Source organism: Lissotriton vulgaris, chromosome 3_1, assembly GCF_964263255.1.
Source record: "Lissotriton vulgaris chromosome 3_1, aLisVul1.2, whole genome shotgun sequence".
Classification (NCBI taxonomy): Eukaryota; Metazoa; Chordata; class Amphibia; order Caudata; family Salamandridae; genus Lissotriton; species Lissotriton vulgaris.
Window position 1 is genome coordinate 1,563,559,876 of NC_141689.1, and position 21,221 is coordinate 1,563,581,096.

Here is a 21,221-nt window from a genome sequence, read left to right on the forward strand (position 1 = left end):
CTGACATGGCTGCCGCGTTGTGCTTAGAACGCAAACCGGGATGTTCTATGTAAATTGTGAAGGACCCCTGACTGATGCGATAGCTGTCCCACTTAATGCCTGCGTGTAGAGTGAACAATTTATTCTCGTAGGCTTGCTTTAGATGATACAAACTACTGTAACGTCCATGGCTTGTAGCTCGTTGTTGCGTTTGACTTTATTTCCGTGTTCAAAACAGAAATTAACATTGGAAGTTGGGTGTGGGTGTTCAGGCGTTGAATAGGGCAGCGCGCTCGAGAAAACGGCTGGTCTACCCCGGCGCCAATTTTCAAGTTTCCAAACCGGCGAAGGAAAAACTGCGAGGAAAGAAACGGGGGAACGGTGAGTGGGTGATTTGCGGGAAAGTTTGCAGATGCCTCCTTAGGATCGCGTGTGCCGCAGCTAACAGGAGTATGCGGTTTCGCTTTATGACTATATGTGAAGTTGTTGTTATCCTGCGTCTTTCCCTTGATGTGCTCTGATGGATAAGATCTGTTTCTTTAGTTCAGTGTAGTCAGTGCTTCACTATGAAGGTTGAGCAGTAGATAGCATTAGCTTGTTCAATTTGTAATATTGGCTTCATTACTCTTGCTCTTCAATCTTAACTCCGCAGTGCCCGTGTTAGATACACTCTAGTCTAGACATTCACGTGTCAACACACACAGAGCTCCGCATTAATGACAGCTGCGTGTTATGCGCGTTTTCTACACTACCCTGTTGTGGGTATCCACAGGTTACTCTTGGTTGTACATGAAATATTAATTTTGGCTAAGAGACTGAACTAGGGGTCATTCTTGGACAGGGGTCTCCAACTTTTTCTGTAATAAAGCTACTTATGTTCAATGAAAATCATTCTGAGCTACTATTAATAATAGTGTTGTATTAGTGACTACATCAGGCACGATTTCATTAGTAGCCACAATATGCAAGATTACCTGCAGTGATCAGGCAGGATTATCAGCAGTAATGTAAAAAAGCTTTATTAATTTGGAATGCTTTTACCAGGGTAATAGAAAACAGCCTTAGCTTCAATGCCCGTGGCACCAAGGTAATAATAGAAGTAATAAGGGGCATATTAACAACGGCCAGCAATATTCATCGCTGGCCATGCTTAGCGATAATTATATTATGGCAGGCTATCTCTGGAATTTATCGCCCTGGTAGGGCGTAATTAACAACGCGTTATTCCAGGGCGATAAAAATTCCAGAGATTGCGAGGTTATCTCCCTTTTGCAGGGAACATCACTGGTTTTCCAGCGATAACCTTGCTGATACTACCCACAGGATTATATCCGCATAATCCACCCCCTATGTCAGGGATGGCTAAATCAGGATTTTAGCAGATGTTAGATTTTGGCGAAAACGGCAGTTTTCGCCAAAATCTAATGTGCGCTAAAATCATGTGGGCTGCCTTGTAAATATCGCAATGTAAACATTAGCAAAATTTGCAAGGTAGTCCATCTGGGGTACGCCCAGTAACGTCCACTTTACATCTCATTGTAGATGCAAAGGGAGGCGTTGGGAAAAAGAGTGCTAACATACGATTATGCACGTTAGTACCATCTTGTAAATAGGGTGCTGGTTTTATCTCTGCTTTTTTGGCTTTGTAAGCCATAAAATCGGAGATAAAGCCCTTGTAAATATGCCCCTATGTCTCTCCAAAGCTCCGTAATGTAACACTCAAATACCAACTTTTAAATATATTTTGAAAAGCCGATTATTTTTCTCCAAACACCAGCTTAGGAGTTCTGAAAAAAGCACAGCTGCCTTTATTGTATACACTTTTTGTTTTTGGTATACAAATATTAATTAAAAAAAAAAAAAAAGCTTCTAATTTAGTAGTCTGGCTGCACAGAGGAGAGCTACCAGTAGCTCACAAGCTACATTTTGGAGACGCCTGTTATAGTATGATGTGTGTATGGTTATGGAATTTGTGTACAATGTACTTAGATGAAAGGCAGCGGACCACTGCAACTAGGACGAAGAAATACATACCACCAACAAATGATTGCTGCAGTAGCTGAGTTCTAAGTGGGGGTAGTGCACATTAATGTGTTGTGATTTAGTGTTCTGTGATTAGGTGTGCCTTTAGCTCTTTCCTGAGAGGGAGCAGAAACGCTTGCCTACATGGGTAGTAGGCTACACCGTGTAGGATGTGAGGGTGGAATGATGTTGTCTTTGTTTTGATCCTTTGTGAGAATTGTTTCCATGTTGGACATAAGGCCCACCGAGGTGTAGTTATCGCGTTACTGGGTGCAGTGCATAGGAGTGTGAGAGACAGGCATGCAGTTTATGGTTTATAGTAAGCTGACGTTTTGAGCAGCTCTGCAGGTCCTGTGTTGGTATTTAAGTTCGTAGTCCACTTAGCTAGTTACTGATCGGGGTTAGTAGTGCTCAGATTTTGTTTAGGGGTTATGGACCTGAGCATGCATTTGTTAGAGGGAGAAGTGGTGGAGAGATCTGTTGTGATGGACCTTGTTAATATCCCAAATCTGATTGTCATTGAGAAGGCAAGGAGTGGCCATGGTATGTAGCTATTCAGGACCTGCAGTAGTGGAATACATTAGAATCCTCCATTGGCCAGCAGTATGTGGCAGATCTCTTCAGTTATTCCATTGTTCAGTCTCTAACTAGGAGAACCCCTGACAAGTTGAAACAGAACTCTTCGTAATTCCTATCACAGCTTCTTGATTTTATACATTCCTCTGTGAAGTTACAGAACATGCAATCACATTGACAGATGCTGCCTAAAATAACATCTTCAAAATCCTTCATTTTCCCATGGAGCCTGGTGGATGTGCAGAATAAACTTGGTTCTATATGCTGCTGGCTGCAAATGTTTTTTCACCTTTCTGTGGGGTAGTCGTATAGTTTAACGTGTTACAATCTTTGGAAAATCTTTTACACTGTGTAAGATATTATTTTAATTGTGTTCTAAAATAGTTGTTGCATTTAGCTAAACACCTCAGTGTTAGCAATTGGGAATTTAGCATTAGGTAAACTGCCCTACATCTATTCACCACGCAACTTTAAAACATCTACTTCTCTATTTTGTCAATGTCCACTTTACAAATACTAAATAAATCACACACGCTAAATATAATTTGCATAAAACACAGACTTAGCATGCTACACAGCTAGGAGTTGTTAGCACTCTGATTCTGCATTAGAACACATGACCACATCATTGTAGAAGATTAATTAGTTGATGGAACTGCTCCTATTGGAGGTGGTTTCTCTCAGTACATTGGGTATTTTTCTCACAGTACATTGCTTTTTTTTCTCACATGGATGTTGATTTAAAAAAAGTACCCTCCTGTTGGTTGTCTTGACCATTAGCAACAAAGTCCCAATGAAATTCAAAGACACAGCAATTTTCCTTCAAAAGTTTAGTATCAAATCTTGTTGGAGTGCAGGGTTTTCTCTCTACCTACTCATTAGTCATAAACCCTGCGTGCAGGTCAATGGATCTTTGATGTCTGCACAAGGAGCTGCAGTCAATATAAAACGTTATCAATTATCATTTATTCTAATTCAGTTAATCAAGAAATGTAGTGAGTTGAAAGGTTTTATTTGAGATGTTTTAGTTTGTCCTCTTATTAAAGTAGTATTTTTTATGTATCTTCATCAAAGGTTAATATAATAAACTAGCAGCCCGCCTCGGCGTTGCCCGGGGCAGAAGGGGGCTGGGGGCAGCATTTTCGGCTTTTGTGCACTCCCGTCCTGGCCCTCGCCCGCCCCGACATAGCCTAAACCGCCTCTGCCTTACCTGAGCCGCGCTCTAGGCTTCACGTCACTCCCGGGCCCCCGCCCGCCCCGACATTGCCCACACCGCCTCCCGCCCCGACATTGCCCACACCGCCTCCCGCCTCGCCTTTGCCTTACCTGAGCCTCCGCTCCTCCCCGCGCTCCGGACTTCCTTGCCGCTCGTCACTGCTCCTCCCCGCCCGTCGTCATCACGCACGTGTAGGTCGCGGTCAGCACTAGTTTTAGGGGACAACTTTGTTTTTAAATTTTAATTTTTTCAATTTACGTTTTATTTTAATTTTATGTCGCCTATGTCCATCTACACACCCTGAGGATTCCAACAATGTATTGGGTGTGTGTATTGGCGCTGTGGTTCCTGAGTTTACCTTGCCAAAAGGTTTCTGTTCTCTCTTTATACTAGTAGTATAGATTGATCGATATTTAAAAAGTTGCATCAATACATTTTTCAATAATGCAGTCGATAAAATAATACAACAAGCGTGTTCCAGAAATTAACTCCCCTATTCTAAATAATTAAAAATTAAATGCGAGAAGGAAAAAGTGTCAGTTCAGATACCCATGAAGGGTTCTGATGAGCGAATCAAGCATAAGCATGAGAGAAGTGTGGCTCAGGGGTTAGAGGCGGCAGACCGGAAGCTGAGATCGGCCCTGGACCAGGGTTCAATTCCCCGCCTCGGCGGGTCTTGGGCTCCAAAAATTCCACGGACTCGATAATTCTCGCTTCGGTGCCTTCTCAACTCACGGGTTCACACTCTGCGACTCTGGGCAATAGCTTGCTTAATCTTCACAACGGCCCCTCGCGGCGGGATGCCTGGCTTTCACCTTGTGGATACCGTGCCGGGGTTATCTCACAGGGGAATACCAGGACGGGTTCCCTAAGCAAGCGCCCGGAAACCCTTTGTGGGTAGCTGTGCGCTATATAAGCTCAAAAACATTTACATTTACAGTTACATTTACATGAAGCTTTAACATAATAAGTTGTAAAAGTATTCTCTGCTCAAATTGCAGCAGACCAAGAAATAAGCTAAGACTCCTCATGAAGAGATGTCTAAGAAACCCAATAAGGAATATCCTCTTAGAGAGCTTGGGTAAAGGATACATACCTGCTGCTCTCGGCCTAAGGAAAGGAATGAATGAAAATCTCAATCTCTCTCCCCATTTTAAGCTAGTCTAAGAACACGCTCTAATAAAATATCATTTTTCTATAGTGCAGCACGAATATTCTTTCTTTCTTCATGTTGGCCAATAAGATTTCAGCACTCTATTGGGACCATGTTTAATCCCCATTTTCTCACCAGAGTACAGCCGTCTTTAAACCATGTGTCTTTGAATGTTGCAGGCACATTTCTTTTTGTTTTCCATAAACTCTTTCCCATAAATCATCTTCCCTCTCGTCTGCATCTTTTGCGATGAGAACCTTACTTTGTCATCTGATACAAGCAAGTGTCTATTGACTAGCTAATAAACAATTAGTTTCCGAAATATCAACATCTGTTCCAAAGAGAATAAAGAAATCTTGCACAACAGTTGTTCAATGTGAAAAACAGGCCTTTCAGTATTCATATATTTTCTTATTTTTTCATGGTCTCATCGGTTGTCAAGTTAAGAATATATGCTTCATTTCTATGTTACAGGCCTAAAGTTTTAAAGTATTTGTTCATTCTCAAATGTAAGGTATGTATATATATATGTATGTGTGTATATATATATATATATATATATATATATATATATATATATATATATATATATATATATATATATATATATATTTTTTTAATAAAGCATTTGCAAAGGGCTAGATCTATAGAATCAGTTTACTTCCCTCAGATGTTTGAAAAACCCTCACAATTTCTTCCCAAATGAATCTCTAGAGCGCACTCTCACTCTGAGTCATCTTTTTAAATTGTGTTTTCCGAGTTATTTCAATTTCTTGTATTAGCCATTCTTTTTCTCTTCAGTTTCTAATTATCTCCAAATGTGTTTCTTTCTCTATTCTTTCAGTTTCTAAACATTATCATAAAGCGTATAAAGTTTTCATGCAAAAACCTATGATTAACTCAGGTTTCAAAATGTACTCTAAAAAGTCTTCCTACTGTTGCAAACCAGTTACCAATAGCGAAAGCTCCTTTACCAAAATTTCCTAATACACTAGTATTATCTAAATGTTCTAATACAGGTCAGAAATGTTCTTTGCAAATCCTACTTGCATCTGGTATATATGAACAGCAATGGTAAGCCTTCACCTTCTTGCAGACTCTCTTTCTCTTCCAGCAAAATGTCTAAAGCTAATTGATCTTGTAAAACCATTACTCTGATCCACTAATTCTGTGTTAACAGCAGCAAAGTACCAGAGGTAGTAGTTGCCAGTTTATCCACAACTGTTGACCACTTTCTAATCTTCTCATTCAAAACTACTCCTACGGGTGGTATGATTGCTCAAAAAATGTCTTCCCACTAATTGTGTTCCATCATTAACTCTACTTGTATGTCTGAGATAGTGTCATAATGAAAGCATCTATGGTATTTACATAGTACGTTTTTGGAAATAATAAATCTAAGTAACAAGTGCCTACCCAGTCAGCAGGTAACTGGAAATAAGCATCTTGTCCTCAAACAAAATAAACCACTGGAATGTAGTGTTTTTCCTATATATTCCTATTCAGAATATGCACGTTCGGATAACATAAAGTGTGGGTTTGGTGGCAGAATGGTTCTGAGCACCCCCACCGAAAATGTTAGCCTGTTTGCATTAGCTAGCTCACAGTGCCACTAGAATATCCTCTCATCTGGGAGAGAATAGTTTCTGGCAACCTTAGAAGAGGACAACCTTGACAACCCCCCCCCCCCCCCCCCCCCCCGATCGTGGGAACATTGTAATACTTTTCGCTGTCACTCGTGCTCACTTATTTGGTCTCGGAGAGTTACACAGAAGAAACAGTTTGGCGTGTTACAGTAAGAATGTATTGCACAGTTGTTCTGCTAGTTTAAAATAGATGTGGTGCAACAACCGTTACAGTAGCAGATATATATGATTAGCAGTACAGTGAATATTAAAGGATAGTACAGTTCTACAATCTTGCAATAGTCATGAATACATACATGAATATAAAATGCATGATAAAATAAAGCACATACTCCTACGATGCCTGTCTAGATGTACCCAAGTGTACCTAGCATGTGATTAAGTGTGAAGCCAAGAATCCCTCTAGGTATAGTCTAATCCCATTACCTGAAGCAGAAGCAAGAGAGTGTGGGACCTCGACCTGGTCTCGAGTTGGACACCCCGAGGGATGTGTTAGACCACTGTCCTCTGGAGCGTCTACATGCAGGAGCCTCAGCGTCTCTGGTCAGTGTGACTGCCTGGAAGTCTCGGTTCCCTCTAACACTAGCAAGAGGTGCTGTATTTATGCAGAAAGTATCTAGCGTTCCTTTGTCCCTTGTTTCTTGTATTAGCCATTGTTGGATTTGAGGATGATGTATGGAATGAACCTTGTATGTAGATATTATGCAGGTGGTTTAGCCCCTGCCTGGTTTCCAAGAACCCTTATGAATATTCATTCATACTGTGTGAGTCGGGAAACCCTCCTTCTGCGCCAGGACTAGAACTAGGTAAAGCTTCAATCTTAAAAGGCTCGTTGCAGTGTAGTGTAGTGTAGGGGAGGTAATGTAGGTGAAGGGGTATGATATTACCCGGGCCTATATTGGGGTACCTACATGGAACATAACACCTATTAGAATTTGAAGATGTCCTCACAAAGCTTCAAATGTTTGTTCACAACTACCAATCTTATAAGGCGTTTTTCTAAATTGGTCTCTTCTTTTGTCAACTCACAATTTTTCTTTCTGTCTAATTTAAATTTTGTATATACTTTTTATATTCATCTTCTTTCTTCCAAACATTTTTAAAAACATCCTCTTTGTTTTTACTATGGAAAATTGAGCTTTCCTTTCCTCTAATGCCAACATGTCTTTTTTAATGGTCTCATTAAACAGGTTTTTTCTTTATTGTATGCCTTGACCGTGTCTATAACTGTGGGTGATCTAAAGAAATACCATGCATTATCTTGATCTTTTGCCTGTGAGTCAAGGTTCATACTTTTCTGAAGGGAAACTTTTGAAGGAATCATGTCATATTTGGAAAAATATTTGAAGCGTTCTGGTCTATAAAAGTAGGGAAGCAGAATGCTACATGCAATTGCATATGATAGTGGGATGTGGTATAAGGTCACCTTGTGTGCAGCTGTAGAAGGTAAGCATGCACATACATAACAATCCTTAGCATCCAAAGCTTGTGTCTATTCCTGAACTAGTCTAGAATAAAGCTAGTCTATCAATTTTATTTAATGAATTGTGTGTGCAGGGGTTATAGTTGCAGGTGTAGATACTGGTATCTCTATCACTGGTGTAATTGAGTCCAACTCATTCTGTTATGATTGCTATGTTTACAATTATGAGAGTGATATAGCAGCAAGCAGATACAATTCATTCAATCAAAATACTTTATTCGGTTTGCTTGATTAGAAACCATAAAAGTTACACAATACAGAATACAACATGAACATAATCACAAAATAAAACACAGTGTACGCGATATCCTAGTTAAAAAGACAGTAGTGGAAATTCAGTAACGAGGTTGTCATAAAGAGGAGGGAATTTTACAGGCCGATAAAAGGCTATAAATATAAAATAAGATATAAAAGACCATAAAAACACTATATTAATTTAAAAATCCAAGCATTTTCTGTAGTTCATTGCACATTTCAAAAAGCCGGCCATGTGGGGGATACAGTCAGGTTTTAACAATTGCAGGTAAAAGAGAGCGGGGCGTACTTGCACGAAATTTAATTAAAAAAAATGTTTTAAATAGAGTCCTAGGTATTTCATAGTATGTACAAAAAAACATGAAGTGAAGCAGATCCTGAGGAGACTTATTGTCGCAGCCACAGGGTGCTAACACTTTCCCTTTGTGACTGCCCCTTGGTACAGCTATTAGGATATGAAAAAGGTTTAATCTAAACCTAGTTAATAAAAATCGCTCGTAGGCTGGTAACTGCCATAATAAGTATGGTTCCATCTCTGGGGACGTTTTAAGCAACAGATGTGACCTCACGCTAGGTCTCAACAGCTCTTTCTGCTCTCTTGCCATAGATTTAGTTAGGGCAAAGGAGCACTTAACAAGCGCAACGTCCATTCTAGTAATCCCTTCAGGTTTTAAAAACAAATCCGGACGTCCCATCTCACTAAAACAGGTTTTTATATACCTAATCCAAGGGATGTTGATCATGTGGTCTTAACTCCGAACCTCTTTCAAAATGTTGTGTGTAAGACCTAGGTCCATGTTTAGCCAACATTGTAGCCAAAATATAAGGGGACGCACGGCCAGGATGTCGCTTAGAAAAGGCATACCAGTTTCTTCGTGTACTGACAGATTCGCCGCGCCCTTTGGGACGCTAAGTAATTGTGTTAGAAAATTATTTTTTGTCACCTGGAGACCATCGAGGTCAGAGTATCCCCATAGGTCACTCCCGTAGCTTGCTATAGATAAAGCTTTTAGCCCTATAGATTTTTAGCATTGCTGCCACCGGTCAATTGCCTATTTTGGCTGTAAAGCTAAATAACGCCATATTTGCCCTACTGACCGCGCCCCTTTTTTTATTGAAAAGTACAGCCCACGTTATCCGATCTAATAAAACACCTAAATAGGAAAAAGTTGTACAGATTGGCACTCTGGTTCCGTTCACCGTGAAACAATACTGTCTTTTCGGTCGCGGCCCTACCTACATCACATAAGATTTAGTGTTGTTTATTAACAAATCATGTTTGGCCATATACCTGAAACGCATCAAGTAGGGTTTGTAACCCTTTTGGGGTGCGGGCAGGAGGACTGCGTCGTCCGCGTATAGCAGGACAGGCAGTCCTCGGCGTCCCACGTATGGATAATCGGCCCCAGTGTTTATCAATGAACCCTCTAGATCATTAATATATAAATTAAAAAGCAAGGGGGTTAATATGCACCCCTGCCGAACCCCCCCTTTCAATGTCAAACTTCCTGGCTACCTTCAGGTCGATGGAATATCTAATATTGGCCTTGGTATCTCTATGGAGATCTTTCAGGAAGTCCACCAAGGATCGCTCTACTCCCATGGCCTCCATGGACTGCCTCAACTTTCCCCGACTGACACAGTCAAAGGCGGAGGACAAGTCCATGAAGGCCATGTAGATGTTCCTGGCGCGAGCGATGGTGTACTTTCCCAAGATCAGGTAAAGGTTTAGGCACTGAGCCAAGGTCGAGTGACCTGGGCGGAACCCATACTGGATATCGGAGATGATCTTATTCTCCTCTGTCCAGGTACACAGCCTCTTTAAAATGACTCCCCCCGATCACCTTTACTATGGAGTCAATCAACGAGATAGGCCTATAATTCATCGTCCAGTTACAATCCCCCTTTTTGTGAACCGGTACGATAATTGATACTCCCCATGAAGCTGGGCACCCCTCCTTAGCCGCAGCATTACCTACTGTGGTAAGGATCCGGGCCCAGAAAGAGGGGTTTGATTTAAAAAGGTCCCGGGGAATGCCATCAGGGCCTGGGGCCTTTTTATTAGTAAGGTTATTAATACCCTACTCTTTCATTGACTAAAAACACCACAACATCTTTATCTTCACTCTTGTCAGGTGGAATTGACGTGGTGGAACCCGTTTGAAATATACTGACAAAGTGGGACACCCATTCATCCTCTGTGATGTTGGAGCCCACATCTCTAACCCTTTCCGCTAAAAAAGGTGATCGATTGATGGTGCTCCAGAATCTTGAGCTTCTGGATAAGGTCACAGGGTCCAAAAGCTCCCTCCATAATTCTTCTTTCATTTCCGACTTGCGTTTAGCCAGAACGTTCTTATAATTTTTACGGAGATTACTGATCAGGGATCTATCCCTGGGTATTGTTTTCAGACCTGCCTTAAGTTCTCTTGCAGCTCTTGATCAAAGACAGGAAAACCATTTGGGATCACTAGTCCTATTACTTCTCCCTCTAGCAAGTAGCAAGCCTCCCACTTTCAAGGCGATCCCCCCTCAAAAGAATTTAAAATCCCTGTAGCTGTAGAATCCTCATTTAAACAACAGAAAATTTCTCTCTCACATGCATTTTTAAGAGTATCATGAAAGAGAGACGGGATTACTTGGCTCCATTTGATCCGTCGCCCTCCATTAATGGGTTGTAAACTATTACTACCTTGTACTTTGCCCTTTTTCTGCATGATACTCCCTCCTAAAGTCACACAGACAGGGTTATGATCACTGTGTATGCTTGGAGCTATGGAGGAACCCTGGAGGAGGGTTAGGCAAGTTCTGGATAATAAAATATGGTCTAGAAAGGACCCCGAGCCTCTGCCCTTAAACGTGGGTTCCGTTTGTTTACTGTGTGGCGGGGCAAAACTCAGTGCAGATGTTAAATCATATTCATCAAGCATGTCATTTAATACATTGCCCGGTTTGGAGTGTTCGAAGTGGAGTCCTGGTGTCAATGGGCAACCAAGTGTCTCCAAGGTATTTAATTTAGGGGCGCCACACGGGTGGATGTTGAAATCTCCTACTATTAGTAAGTTCTTCTTAAGGGAACCACAGCTCTGCTTAACATAATTATTTACCCCGCGATCCCGCAACCTCCTTCTTTATGATTAGCATTATAAAAATTCATCACATGAAGGGTACTGTCTTTTCGACCCAGGGAGATAGCCTGCATATTTCTATTATCAAGCAGGATATTCCTGATGCTACATCTTAGTGCCAATGACACAAAAATTGCCCGGCCTCCCATAGCTCTACCACTAGTTGCACTGGTCGCTGGTACAAAGAAGGCTCTATACCCCTCCAACACAATATTACAATTAACAAGCCACGTCTACTGGAGACAGATAAGCGAATACTTGCTGACAAACTGCATCCAAAAGGGGTCAGAGACCGTTCCTGCCAGACCCGCAATATTCCAGGAGAGTACATTATGATCATGTTGATACTCCTTAGGGCCTACAGTGGTCTCCCGTTGGGGGCCAGGCTGAGTTGATACAGAAGGGATTTCTTCTGGAAGCCCGTCCACTAGGATGGGCCTAGATTTATCTGATTTTGCCGCCACTGTAACATACTCGGTCCCTAGGCTGTTTACTAAGGTGACACCGTCTTTTAGGTGGGTGTTACTAAAAGAGATGTTGGGGGTTAGATGTTTCCCACGCAGTCAGTCACAGTCTTTAAGACCGGAGAGTGCTGCGTAACGGTTTAATCCTACAAAGGACGGGGGATGCCTATATACACCCCAGGTTGGATCCCGTGATAGCATCAAAGGGGGTGGGCCCAATCCCTGTCGACCTCTGTGGTAGTTTGTCTTGTCATGAAAGTGTCCCCTATTCCGAATATCATGTCCAGGTCAGGTGTTTGACCCTGTAAAAGAAGCCTAAAGGCAATATCTCTATACCCTGGCCCCTAGACTCCCCCCCCCCCCCCCCCCCTAATAGTGCTACTATTGTGGGGCTGTCAAAATTTACCACAGTGCAGTCACCATTTCTAGATTTTCTTGAATTACCTATCCAAGACACGCGTCGGGCCATAATTATGTTATGTCCTACCATTTGTCCCTCCAGGGTGTTACTATACAGCCAGTGGGTAATCTTGTTTCTCAATTGGCTGTAATCCTCTTTAGTACCTTCAGCGAGGGGTGGTACATTACCCAGAACTATTACCAACGGTGTTGATTGTAGGGGTAAATCAATAACAGCGCGTTTATCCACACCGTATGATGATTTATCTATGTTTCGATTTCCCTCGGCCTGTATTGGTGATGAGATATTATATATACTATGCTTATTAATATCACCTACTACGTCTGTTTTATCTGTAATCCCAAGTAAATTGGTGCTTCCTTCAACAGTCCCATGCTCCTTATGATTTATGATCTTATGTTCATCATCTATGATGATTGTAGCCAGGCGAAGCATTGAAGGCGGATTTAACATCTGTTTGTTGGGGTATATCCGTGAGGCACCGGCTTTAAAGCTTGATGATAGACTTTCCAGCATTTGGGTATTTTCGGAAGTTGCCTGTTGTAACTTTCCCATGTTCTGGTTTATTATCTTTAGCCTTTCTATAAGTGGGAGCATGAATGATTTTAACAGCTGTTCCACTTGAGCTATAAGACCAACACTATTATTTGGTTCAGAGGTGACGTACGAAGTAGGCTGCGGTGTCGGAATAGATGTAATGTGTGACACTAGTCTTGGAGGTGAATTATGCGTAGAAACTATTGTGGGCTCTTTGGGGGCAGGTAATTTTACTGTTTTATTTACAGTCTTGGGGACTTTTGGTCTTCTGCCCATTTGACGCCCCCCACCCCCCTTTTCCCCGTTTGTCTGGGGCACATGGTTTCTATTTTCTGAGTCCCCACAATATTGGCCTTCTTAGTATTTGTTGTGGTGGGCTGACTTTCCGTGAGTAATGAGATACTATCCTGTGAGGAATTCGGGGAGGTGATTAAATTACAATCGTCTGAGTCTATACTTAAATTTATCGAGCTAGACCGATTGGATCTCTCGGTATCCATGGGATCTGGCATTACTGCGTCTTTAATTTTACCTAGAGAAGATCTCTTTGAGCCTAGCAATTCAAGGGACAGCCGCTTCTCGGTAAGGGCTATCTCTCGCTCTAACACAACTGCAGCTCTGGTGATAAAATTGTCTAATGTCCCTTCACGCTGCCCCCTATTGTATTTGACGCCATCTTCTTCACCTTCCCCGATAGAAGGGCCATGATCGTCTATTAAAATTAACACGATGGCGTGAGGCACACACCAGAACTCAGCAATAAGAATACAATTAACAGAGTTATCAGTCTCGGTCACCTGAAAGGTATCTTGCCAGGATGCGGTACACGTTAGAGGGGTGGCCCGGCCCGGCCTTCTTCAGCCTGTGACGGCCTTGGACGGTCACGCCCTTGTCCCGGGCTTAACCCGGGGCGACCCACACTCGATCCCGCGAGGCAGGAGCTCCGTTCAATTTTAAGCGCCTCCGGGCGAGATGTGGGCGGTGGCGGCTTCCGCCGCTATGCCTCTTGGGTATTGTCTCTCTCCCTGTGGCCACGCCGCGATGGTGGAAACTGCGGCGACGACGGCTGGAGAAGACTCTGGAGACCGGCAGTGGCGCAGAGGACAGCTAGTCGCAGGTATGTGGGCCCCAAAAAGATGCCAGGAAGGACCTCCGAGAACCCAGATACAATTGTCTGCCTTAACTTCTACTTGTGCAAAAGAGCAAAACCTTTTTTGAAAATTGACTTGCTGTTATTTCATTCAGCTTATGTACAATAATCTTCGTGAGTAATCCCTAGCCCTACTTCACTTTTTTCTACTTCAGCCTTGGCCCTAGGGAATTCTTCTTAATTCTTATTTGTTTTTATGAATACTTTTTTATCATTAGTTGAACTTACTTCAGTCTCTTTTACTTGACTTTACCATAATTGTTCTCTTGTTGAAGCTGCTTTTAGCCTCAAGTTCAAATGCAAATGTTCGTCAAGTTCTCAATTGTAATTTTTTTTTCAAATATTCTGTTCTGATCAATGCTTTTTGTCAGTGTGGCATGGAGGTTCAAACAACTTGGAGCTCAATTAATCTGGACTTTAATTTGAACCATTGGCACGTTTCTCGCATAGTAAATCCATATAGGGGCTGAGTACCTTTGACAAAATAATCTTGCTCTCTTGGATCTCCTTAGTGTCTGCTGATCTTCTGTTTAACTTATACTGCTAGATTGTTTATTCGAAGATGGTTTGCGGTATGTGTTCAACTGACACAATTCACCTTGATCACTTCCTACCACTTGGCCATTCAAATCTCCTTATGGGTCTTTCTCTCATCACACATGTTCCTTAATCTGGGTCATTCAATTTCTCTTGTGATACTCCAACAGTTTCTTCAAAGGGTATTTCCACACCACTGCAATGTTTTGGTAACTTATACTGGTATGAGATCTTTCTGTTCTTCACCTCTCTTGTTCTTCTGAATGTGCTGTCACATGCGCTCTCTGATTTGGCTCAAATAACACTATTTCTTCACATGGTCCTCCTACTCTGTGTGGGATGCATGCACCTAGTTAGATATCCCAGCACATTTGACAGCAGTGTTTGTCACCAGAATAGCTTGGTTGGGGCTTTCCATCTTGGCTCCAAACAGGACTTCCACGTAGCTTCTGCACCAAAACCCAGTCATTGGGATTAAGTTAATGGAACTGCTTCTGATGTGGCTTGGCAGTGACCGCTTCAACCTGGTGAGAAACGGAACACCCCATTTAAGCCAGTCCTTCGCAGTGATCGAGTATCATGTCATCTGTGATGTTCACACGTGTATTTGCAGATACAGCAAGCAGTCTCATTGCATGACCCATGAGGATTTCATGAGGCAATAATCCTGTTCTCCTGCCAAGAGTACTTTGGAGAGACTTCAGAACCAATGGTAAAGTATCTGGCCATTTCAGAGAAGTGGGGGCACAAAATTTGGCCAGTCGTGATTTCCAGGTTCCATTTACTTGCTCCACTAACTCCAAATCCTCAGCACAATAGCTATAGTGTAACCTCTGTTCCACTTGAAGAGCCACACGCATTCTATGGACCTCATTAATGGACGAGTCCCTCGGTCTGGCTCCAGAGATGCTGGAAATCTGTACCTTGGTATGAGTTCCCCCAACAGCAGTTTAGCTATTATGAGACTGTGATTTCTCCATGTTGGGTATGCTTCCGCCTATCAAGAGAAAATACATATTATAACGAGGATGTATCTCAGCTCATTACAAACAGCCATATTATTAAAGTTCAACTGCGTACTATTAAATGGTTTACCTGATCTTCCTACATGACTCATGCTTACTGGCGTTCTCCTTCCTACAATCACCTGTTGACATGTTGCACATCTGTGGCACAATTATTCTGCTAGAACTCTAAATCAGGGATTGAACCAATTTTGCTTGCACAGCCTAACCATTGAATCCCTTCCGATGCATGAAGGACCATGGAAATGTAATTTAATAGGAAACATTAAACTGTCTGGTAACACTGGTCTTCCATCCACTGAAACCCAAAGGTTATTTCATCCTGAACACCATGTTCTGCTTCTGAAACCTCTCCTTGCAATCTATTGATCTCTTCCCAAGTGTCCGCTACAGAGAACAACGTAAAACAAGCATTTGCAATGCAATAGGTCTCGCATTATTTAAGTTTGAGCTATTAGCATTGTAAATGGCAATTGTTTTTTGCTTTGTGCTATAGTTATTTTTTTACATAAAAAGCTACATAAAAATATGTTTTATTAAAGTTATTTATGCAGTATCTAAATTTTGTTTGCATAAAAGAGTATAATAATATCTTAGTAAAAAAGTCAAATATTTTAATGGAAATTCACCAAATGTTCATTTATGTGTTGGTTTTGAAAATAGCTAAATTAATAGCTTTGTCATTTACAATGCCAATAGTTATAACTTTCGCAAATGTGACACCTATAGCATTTGTAATGCAACATTTGTATTTACGTGACTTAGATGTATTGATATTACAAATAACAATGGCTTTTAATTTTTTTTAATACTTAATAAAAGTGATTGTAATTTATAATGGCAATAGCTTAAACTTTTGTAAATAACTTTTGTGAAGATTATGTTCAGTGTATTTAATTGTAACGAAATCCAAGAACAGAAGTGAAATATGAACATCTTTTTGTGACATTTGTAATAAAGCTTGAAACATTGAGAGAACATATTTGTGCTGTGGTGGTGCTGAGTGATGCTGTGGTGGTGCTGAATGGGGCTGTGGTGATGCTGAGTGATGCTGTGGTGGTGCTGTGGTGGTGCTGTGGTGGTGCTGTGGTGGTGCTGTGGTGGTGCTGTGGTGGTGCTGTGTGATGCTGTGGTGGTTCTGAGTGATAATGTGGTGGTGCTGAGTGACTGTACTCACTGTCACTCTGCACTCACTGTCACTCTGCACTCACTGTCACTCTGCACTCACTGTCACTCTGCACTCACTGTCACTCTGCACTCACTGTCACTCTGCACTCACTGTCACTCTGCACTCACTGTCACTCTGCACTCACTGTCACTCTGCACGCACTGTCACTCTGCACTCACTGTCACTCTGCACTCACTGTCACTCTGCACTCACTGTCACTCTGCACTCACTGTCACTGCACTCAATCTGCACTCACTGTCACTCTGCACTCACTGTCACTCTGCACTCACCCTGCACTCACTGTCACTCTGCACGCACTCTGCACTCACTGTTTCTGCACGCACTCTGCACTCACTGTCACTCTGCACTCACTGTCACTCTGCACTCACTGTCACTCTGCACTCACTGTCACTCTGCACTCACTGTCACTCTGCACTCACTGTCACTCTGCACTCACTGTCACTCTGCACTCACTGTCACTCTGCACTCACTGTCACTCTGCACTCACTGTCACTCTGCACTCACTGTCACTCTGCACTCACTGTCACTCTGCACTCACTGTCACTCTGCACTCACTGTCACTCTGCACTCACTGTCACTCTGCACTCACTGTCACTCTGCACTCACTGTCACTCTGCACTCACTGTCACTCTGCACTCACTGTCACTCTGCACTCACTGTCACTCTGCACTCACTGTCACTCTGCACTCACTGTCACTCTGCACTCACTGTCACTCTGCACTCACTGTCACTCTGCACTCACTGTCACTCTGCACTCACTGTCACTCTGCACTCACTGTCACTCTGCACTCACTGTCACTCTGCACTCACTGTCACTCTGCACTCACTGTCACTCTGCACTCACTGTCACTCTGCACTCACTGTCACTCTGCACTCACTGTCACTCTGCACTCACTGTCACTCTGCACTCACTGTCACTCTGCACTCACTGTCACTCTGCACTCACTGTCACTCTGCACTCACTGTCACTCTGCACTCACTGTCACTCTGCACTCACTGTCACTCTGCACTCACTGTCACTCTGCACTCACTGTCACTCTGCACTCACTGTCACTCTGCACTCACTGTCACTCTGCACTCACTGTCACTCTGCACTCACTGTCACTCTGCACTCACTGTCACTCTGCACTCACTGTCACTCTGCACTCACTGTCACTCTGCACTCACTGTCACTCTGCACTCACTGTCACTCTGCACTCACTGTCACTCTGCACTCACTGTCACTCTGCACTCACTGTCACTCTGCACTCACTGTCACTCTGCACTCACTGTCACTCTGCACTCACTGTCACTCTGCACTCACTGTCACTCTGCACTCACTGTCACTCTGCACTCACTGTCACTCTGCACTCACTGTCACTCTGCACTCACTGTCACTCTGCACTCACTGTCACTCTGCACTCACTGTCACTCTGCACTCACTGTCACTCTGCACTCACTGTCACTCTGCACTCACTGTCACTCTGCACTCACTGTCACTCTGCACTCACTGTCACTCTGCACTCACTGTCACTCTGCACTCACTGTCACTCTGCACTCACTGTCACTCTGCACTCACTGTCACTCTGCACTCACTGTCACTCTGCACTCACTGTCACTCTGCACTCACTGTCACTCTGCACTCACTGTCACTCTGCACTCACTGTCACTCTGCACTCACTGTCACTCTGCACTCACTGTCACTCTGCACTCACTGTCACTCTGCACTCACTGTCACTCTGCACTCACTGTCACTCTGCACTCACTGTCACTCTGCACTCACTGTCACTCTGCACTCACTGTCACTCTGCACTCACTGTCACTCTGCACTCACTGTCACTCTGCACTCACTGTCACTCTGCACTCACTGTCACTCTGCACTCACTGTCACTCTGCACTCACTGTCACTCTGCACTCACTGTCACTCTGCACTCACTGTCACTCTGCACTCACTGTCACTCTGCACTCACTGTCACTCTGCACTCACTGTCACTCTGCACTCACTGTCACTCTGCACTCACTGTCACTCTGCACTCACTGTCACTCTGCACTCACTGTCACTCTGCACTCACTGTCACTCTGCACTCACTGTCACTCTGCACTCACTGTCACTCTGCACTCACTGTCACTCTGCACTCACTGTCACTCTGCACTCACTGTCACTCTGCACTCACTGTCACTCTGCACTCACTGTCACTCTGCACTCACTGTCACTCTGCACTCACTGTCACTCTGCACTCACTGTCACTCTGCACTCACTGTCACTCTGCACTCACTGTCACTCTGCACTCACTGTCACTCTGCACTCACTGTCACTCTGCACTCACTGTCACTCTGCACTCACTGTCACTCTGCACTCACTGTCACTCTGCACTCACTGTCACTCTGCACTCACTGTCACTCTGCACTCACTGTCACTCTGCACTCACTGTCACTCTGCACTCACTGTCACTCTGCACTCACTGTCACTCTGCACTCACTGTCACTCTGCACTCACTGTCACTCTGCACTCACTGTCACTCTGCACTCACTGTCACTCTGCACTCACTGTCACTCTGCACTCACTGTCACTCTGCACTCACTGTCACTCTGCACTCACTGTCACTCTGCACTCTCTGTCACTCTGCACTCACTGTCACTCCGCACTCACTCCGCACTCACTCCGCACTCACTTTGCACGCACTCTGCACTCACTCTGCACTCACTCTGCACTCACTCTGCACGCACTCTGCACTCACTCTGCACGCACTCTGCACTCACTCTGCACGCACTCTGCACTCACTGTCAGGACTTCGATGTGGAACGAGACCTTGATCGTGTGCGGGATCTTGACTTGGATCGGCTGTAGCGGCTCCTGCTGCGGGATCTGGAGCGAATCCGACTGCGGGACCTCGACCGACGACGCCTCCTGGGACTGCAACTCCGGCGTCCATAACTTCCTCCACTGCCTCCATATCTTCGGGGTGGTGGTCCCCTGCGGCTATGGTGTGAGTCTGGTGGCCTTCCATAACGAGCCATCTGAACCCGAAGTTCGCGCCCATCCAGTACGGCTCCGTCCATGGCGTCCATCGCATCCTCGGCATCACGTTTGTCATGGAATCTTACAAAGGCAAAACCGCGGCTCTCCTTCGTGTAGCGGTCGCGGGGGATATAGACGTCGCCTACTCGTCCATACTTCTCGAAAACTCTTCGAAGTGTTTCGGGCGACGTCCTGTAGGTAAGATTGTCCACCTTCAAGGACGTCATGCCTCCTACGTCAGGCGGCGGCCTGCCGTAACTCATCTCCAGGGAACCCGTGAGAGGCGTCGGGCGGAACCTTAACTATTCAGAAGGTGAAAGTCAGCAGGCGTGGGCGCCTACACTGACAAGAGCTTTGGCCAAAGTTAGTTCAAATAAAAAAATAACCTGAATAAAGTAATTGAGAAGTCAGGCAGGCCGGGGGCGGTACTGCGGGACACCTCTGTGACGTCATTCCCGGGCCGCGCTCTGATTGGCTGCTGGCCCGGGACCTGACGTGCAACCAGGAAGAGGAGCCGGCAGCAGGAAGTGGCGTGAGCATTGCGGCCCCGGGGCTCCCGTGACCAGGAAGGAGCCCTGGATACTGTTTCCCTTTAAGTCCCGGTCCCGAGATGGGGGACCGGGTGAAGACCCGCGGGGCGAAGCGGGCACACTGAGGAGGCGGGGCTCCCATGTGGAGAGAGAGCTCCGCCGAGCGCTACCACCGCCCGGCCACAGAGAAGCCTTTTGTCTAGCAGCGGGCCCCTGTGATGTGGGGAGAGCCTGCAGCTGCGGAGGAAGGGAAGGTGCCTGGAGACCCGGGGAGCGCCCGCCAGACACCGGTGAGTGGAGCCGGGAGGAGAGGGGCTGGTGTGTGTGGAGGGGTCTCTGTGTATGCGTGTAGGTGCGGCGGCGGCGACGGGGGGTGTGCCTGTGTATGCGTGTGTATGTGCGCATGCGTGAGTGCTGTGTATGCGTGTGGCTGTGATGTGCGCATGTGTGAATGTTGAGAGCCTGCAGCTGCGGAGGAAGGGAAGGAGCCTGGAGACCCGGGGAGCGCCCGCCAGACACCGGTGAGTGGAGCCGGGAGGAGAGGGGCTGGTGTGTGTGGAGGGGTCTCTGTGTATGCGTGTAGGTGCGGCGGCGGCGACGGGGGTGTGCCTGTGTATGCGTGTGTATGTGCGCATGCGTGAGTGCTGTGTATGCGTGTGGCTGTGATGTGCGCATGCGTGAATGTTGGTGCGCGTGCAAGCAGCTGAATCCAGCCGGGGAGAAGCGCGTGACAGTTTCTTGTCCGTCATTCCCCCGTGTCAGCTCGCTACAAGTCTCCAGCCTGGACGCATCCTTCGGATGCGATTTCCAGGCGAGACCTAAAAAGGAGTGTCCTCGCCACATTCATGTGCATATTCTCCTTTAAATGTGCAAGCCACATGTGCACAACTTTATTTGCATGTCGATTTCCTA

General features: G+C 44.7%; 1 protein-coding gene and 1 pseudogene across 1 annotated transcript in view; one reads left to right on the plus strand and one right to left on the minus strand.

The window, feature by feature from the left end:
• The first annotated feature begins 231 nt into the window (after nucleotides 1–231).
• The window catches only part of SMC2 (structural maintenance of chromosomes 2), a 380,518-nt gene continuing 359,528 nt past the window's right edge, over nucleotides 232–21,221 (plus strand). The window contains exon 1 of the mRNA XM_086962048.1: nucleotides 232–360. The gene's annotated coding sequence lies outside the window, so the exon portion shown is untranslated. The remainder of the gene's footprint in view (nucleotides 361–21,221) is intronic.
• On the minus strand, nucleotides 19,545–20,141 carry LOC147728188 (serine/arginine-rich splicing factor 2 pseudogene; annotated as a pseudogene).